The sequence below is a fragment of the Symphalangus syndactylus genome, chromosome 7, assembly GCF_028878055.3.
Source record: "Symphalangus syndactylus isolate Jambi chromosome 7, NHGRI_mSymSyn1-v2.1_pri, whole genome shotgun sequence".
Lineage (NCBI taxonomy): Eukaryota > Metazoa > Chordata > Mammalia > Primates > Hylobatidae > Symphalangus > Symphalangus syndactylus.
This window is the reverse complement of record NC_072429.2, coordinates 24,348,158-24,354,157: the sequence shown is the minus strand read 5'-3', so window position 1 is coordinate 24,354,157 and position 6,000 is coordinate 24,348,158. Positions and strand designations below refer to the sequence as shown.

Sequence of the window (6,000 nt, the reverse complement as noted above, 5' to 3'; positions counted from 1 at the left end):
ACCAATCAGCAGGACTGGGCAGGGACAAATAAGGGAATAACAGCTGGCCACCCCAGCCAGCAGCAGCCACCGGCTCAGGTCCATTTCCCTTCCTTTGGAAGGTTTGTTCTTTTCCTCTTCACAATAAATCTTGCTGCTGCTCACTCTTTGGATCTGCACCAACTTTAAGAGCTGTAACAGTCACCACGAGGGTCTGCAGCTTCATTCCTGAAGTCAGCGAGATCACGAACCCACTGGGAGGAACAAATAACTCTGGACGCACCACCTTTAAGAGCTGTAACACTCACTGCGAGGTCCACAGCTTCATTCTTGAAGTCAGGGAGACCAAGAATCCACCAGAAGGTTTAAATTTTGGACACACTAAGATAAATAGGGAGAAACTTACTAGAACAGCCAGGGCTCTGTTCCAGTTCCTCCTAGAATCAAGTCGCTCTTCAGTGTTTTAGTCCAGTGTGTCATGTTTTCCTTCCCCTCGTATAAAACCTAGGGTGGGATGCTTTCCAGGGCCCTGTAGCTGCAGTGCAAGTGCAGTACGTTCAATCAAGACTCCATCCAACCTGGGCAGCTTTCCTGAGCCTTGGGGGACTGGCATGCCCTGAATCCTAGGCTTTTATTGTCACTTGTTGCCTCTCAGTTAGATAATAAATCTGCCTCATGTAACTTGTTTTGTGTGTGGGTGTTCTGTCTAACCAAATCAGACAAGTCAGTAACCAGTACATAGTGGACCTGCTTCACAGATGGGTATCTATTTGAGCAATACTATGAATTCACAGAGCTAGTGGGAGTTTGGAGATGCAGGCTTAGAAAACAAAGATGTAAGTTAGGTCAAACAGCTTTGGAACAGAAAACAGTCTGTTTCTTCCTAAGAGGAAAAGTTTGGGCATCATTGCTGTAGTTGATGTAGTGAATGACTCCTAAAAGTATCCTACCACATCTTTGCATCCTTTGATCAAGATTAAAAATTGCAAACAGGAATATCTAATTAACTAAGCTAATTCACATTTTTGAGCCCTGGCGCTGTCAAACTGAAGTAAGAGAGGATCTGATCCTTTTAGCTTCCAGACTAGAATGTGGAGTATAATCTCTCACTAAAACTACATGAAATGCAGAATTGCTCCTCTATGGGAGGAAGGGGGTGAATGCTATACAAAATTTTAAGCAAATATTTATTCTACCTAGCCGTTACAGTAAAAAAAATTTCTCCACTCTACATGTATATCATTTTATACTAATCTTCTGAAGTCATGTTACTTTTTAAATTTAATTTGCTGTAATTTTTAAATGGCTAAAATGCAAATACCACAAGAAGACAAATTTGTCTGTCTTGTTCAATGCTTTATTTCTATCACCTAGACCGGATATTGGTAATATACACACAGATAATCAAAACACATTTGTTGAATAGATCGAATAACAAATAAAATAACACTAGTAGGTAAAAAATACTCCTCCAATTTATTTGCCCCATCCAATCCCTATGAATTACTTCTGCCACAACCTTGTGTCCTGTTTGCAACCTCAAATAATCATTATCACATAGAAGCCTTGACTAAAGGGAAGATGGAGAGCTTTCAGTCTATGTTTTACATATTTAGCAGTTTTATCCCTACATATCCTTGTAGAAAGTGAATCTCTGACCTACTTTAATAGGCAGAGTGCAGTGTTCTGGAGTTAATAATGAACTCGTGGTGATGATAAATCAAGTGTGAAACAGCTATTTTCCACTGGTCCCTTTGAAAGTGTTTCAAGCTTCTAAAAGACATTTTGTAAACACCAGTGGAATATGAATGAAAAATGTAAACTGGACTTATTGAAGAGCTTTTGCAATGAAAAGTTTCTAATGTAATTCAGAAGAAGGAGTTAAAGAAAACAATAAAGTTTTGAAAAGATTGATGATAAGTATTATGACAGAATGTCTGAAAAGGTATTCAATTTAGTTTATTCATTTATACCTGTGAGTGGGTGTGGGAGAGATAATTAGATGTCAAGATTTGTGGTCAATAATTCTGGATGATACTTTTTGTCTGAAATCTTTTTGTTCTCTAAAACCCAGTCAGTTCCAGGTTCATATATGTAGGAAGGTTTCCCTGAACTTTCAAGATTATACTCTATTTTACAATGTAGCACTTTTTTTTTTACATTTGGCTTCTTTGTCTGTATTTCCCTACTCAAACATTATTATTCTAAGTGTAAAACTACATCTTACTGGTCCTAGTACCCCAAGCATTGAGTTCAACAATACGCAGCACATAGAGCTCAATGCAGTTTCCCTGAAACATTAAGTAGTCTAGGGTGAATCCAGTCATTTAATTTTGCTGAAAATGAATAATAAATCCAATTTATGGGTTATATTAAGAAGAATGGCATGTTAAAATAGCAAAACAATTTCAATTTGTAAATTCGGAATCAAACCGCATTTTATTTGGTAAGTAATATATATTCTCAACATTTTTTAAAATAAGCAATATACAATATTTTTCTGAATATGAGAAGAAAGTTTAGAGGTAATAATGTAGTTATTACCCCTCCTCTCTTAAAGAGTTAATAGAAAAGGAGAGCCAATATATGTATTCAGGCAACAAGAAAAAATGGAAGGTAGGGAGAGAATCAAAAGTACTGAAAAGATAAAATTTTACCACTTTGCCAGTCTGCCTGAGATGACTCAGGAAAAAAAAAAAAGGAATAAAGACTGAAAATCCCAGTGACACCTTGTTTATGCCAGTGGCAGTTCTAGGCTTATTTTAATAGAGCTTTCAGAATTCCCCAGACAACAAACTCTGTTCCTCTCAAGGTTCCTGTGTTTTTCAGAGGCCTTTGGGCATCCAGTAATTTCTCTAAAGAGTTTGGTCATCAGCAACTCCCAAACATCATAAGGAAAAAGCATCATGGAGAGCTTTCAATCTGTGTTTTACATATTTAGTAGTTTTATCTTCATATAGCCTCGAAAGTGAATATTTGACCTACTTTCTCTGATAGGCAGGGTGCAGTGTTCTGGAGTTAAAAATGAACCTTTTCTAACAGTAAGAACTGAACGAATTAATAAATCAAATTATTATTATTTATACCTATATGCCATATATGTATATATAATATATACATATATAATATAAAAATCCAATTATCATTATATATATATGCCATATATGTATATATAAAAATAATTGGATTTATTCATTTATTCCACTACATATGTTGGCTCTCCTTTTCTATTAACTCTTTAAGAGAGGAGGGCTAATAACTACGTTATTATGTCTGAACTTTCTTCTCATATTCAGAAAATGGAATATATACATCCTTTACTAACAGAAAGGACTAGAAAAACGTATCTTTCATCTTCATGAATATTAGCATTAGCCACATTAGGACCCTTTTGCAGCTGAGGAAGAAGAGAACAGTATTTTGCTAGATGCCATAAAAGAAACATTATTTTTCAGTTCTCACTTCTTTTTGAGGGACGCTTGCTTGAAAATTAAGGCAATCAATTTTTTTTTCTCAAAAACTCAATGGAAAAGTAAAGCTTGTATAGGGAAAAAAAAAATTGGCTTGGCCCTTATAAACATTCAATGTGCCACAAACATTCATCATAATATTAAACCATTGAATTACTCTTTAAATAATATATAACATTGATGATGATGATGATGAAGAAACATGATCTCACTCAGTTGTCCAAACTGGAGTGCAGTGTCAGTATCTTGGCCCACTGTAACCTCTGCCTACCAACCTCAAGCAATCCTCACACTTCAGCCTCCCGAGTAGCTGGGACTATAGGTGTGTGCCACCACAACTGGCTAATTTTTGTATTTTTTATTTTAGCCATATTGCCCAGGCTGGTCTTGAACTCCTGGGCTCCAGGCTCCCAAAGTGCTAGGATTAGAGACATGAGCCACCAGGCCCAGCCTTATTATTTTTAATAGAGAAAATAAATGTAAAAAAGACAAAACCATAATTTAAAAAGCTTATTTTATATAACTTTTAGATATAATATTTGCTAAATGCTTAGAAAAATATTTTTCTTTTTTTATTATACTTTAAGTTTTAGGGTACATGTGCACAACGTGCAGGTTTGTTACATATATATACGTGTGCCATGTTGGTGTGCTGTACCCATTAACTCGTCATTTTGCATTAGGTATAATGCAATCCTTCCCCACTCCCCCCACCCCACAACAGGCCCCAGTGTGTGATGTTCCCCTTCTTGTGTCCATATGTTCTCATTGTTCAATTCTCACCTATGAGTGAGAACATGCGGTGTTTGGTTTTTTGTCCTTGGGATAGTTGGCTGAGAATGATGGTTTCCAGCTTCATCCATGTCCATACAAAGGACATGAACTCATCATTTTTTATGGCTGCATAGTATTCCATGGTGTATATGTGCCACATATTCTTAATCCGCTCTATCATTGTTGGACATTTGGGTTGGTTCCAAGTCTTTGCTATTGTGAAGAGTGCCGCAATAAACATACATGTGCATGTGTCTTTATAGCAGCATGATTTATAATCCTTTGGGTATATACCCAGTAATGGGATGGCTGGGTCAAATGGTATTTCTAGTTCGAGATCCCTGAGGAATTGCCACACAGACTTCCACAGTGGTTGAACTAATTTACAGTTCCACCAACAGTGTAAAAGTGTTCCTATTTCTCCACATCCTCTCCAGCACCTGTTGTTTCCTGACTTTTTAATGATGGCCATTCTAACTGGTGTGAGATGGTATCTCATTGTGGTTTTGATTTGCATTTCTCTGATGGTCAGTGATGATGAGCATTTTTTCATGTGTTTTTTGGCTGCATAAATGTCTTCTTTTGAGAAGTATCTGTTCATATCCTTTACCCACTTGTTGATAGGATTGTTTGTTTTTTCTTGTAAATTTGTTGGAGTTCATTGTAGATTCTGGATATTAGCCCTTTGTCAGATGAGTAGATTGCAAAAATGTTCTCCCATTCTGTAGGTTGCCTGTTCACTCTGATGGTAGTTTCTTTTGCTGTGCAGAAGCTCTTTAGTTTAATTAGATCCCATTTGTCAATTTTGGCTTTTGTTGCCATTGCTTTGGAACGATGCAGAGAAGATTAGCATGGCCCCTGAGCAAGGATGACATGCAAATTCGTGAAGAGTTCCATATTTTTAACAGGCTCTGAAGTTAAGGCAATAATTAATAGCTTACCAACCAAAAAAAGTCAGGACCAGATGGATTCACAGCCGAATTCTACCAGAGGTCCAAGGAGCAGCTGGTACCATTCCTTCTGAAACTATTCCAATCAGTAGAAAAAGAGGGAATCCTCCCTAACTCATTTTATGAGGCCAGCATCATCCTGATACCAAAGCCTGGCAGAAACACAACAAAAAAAGAGAATTTTAGACCCATATCCCTGATGAACATCGATGCAAAAATCCTCAATAAAATACTGGCAAACTGAATCCAGCAGCACATCAAAAAGCTTATCTACCATGATCAAGTGGGCTTCATCCCTGGGATGCAAGGCTGGATCAACATACACAAATCAATAAACATAATTCAGCATGTAAACAGAATCAACAACAAAAACCACATGATTATCTCAATAGATGCAGAAAAGGCCTTTGACAAAATTCAACAACCCTTCATGCTAAAAACTCTCAATAAATTAGGTATTGATGGGACGTATCTCAAAATAATAAGAGCTATCTATGACAAACCCACAGCCAATATCATATGAATGGGCAAAAACTGGAAGTATTCCCTTTGAAAACTGGCACAAGACAGGGATGCCCTCTCTCACCACTCCTATTCAACATAGTGTTGGAAGTTCTGGCAAGGGTAATCAGGCAGGAGAAGGAAATAAAGGGCATTCAATTAGGAAAAGGAAGTCAAATTGTCCCTGTTTGCAGATGACATGATTGTATATCTAGAAAACCCCATCGTCTCAGCCCCAAATCTCCTTAAGCTGATAAGCAACTTCAGCAAAGTGTCAGGATACGAAATCAACATGGAAACATCACAAGCATTCTTATACACCAATA

The 6,000-nt window shown here is 37.1% G+C and overlaps 1 non-coding gene across 1 annotated transcript; it reads left to right on the top strand.

The window, feature by feature from the left end:
* Positions 1-5,023: 5,023 nt before the first annotated feature.
* On the top strand, positions 5,024-5,126 carry LOC129487015 (U6 spliceosomal RNA). The gene has a single exon (XR_008659157.1). It is a non-coding gene; the product is annotated as a U6 spliceosomal RNA (small nuclear RNA).
* The last annotated feature ends 874 nt before the right edge of the window (positions 5,127-6,000 follow it).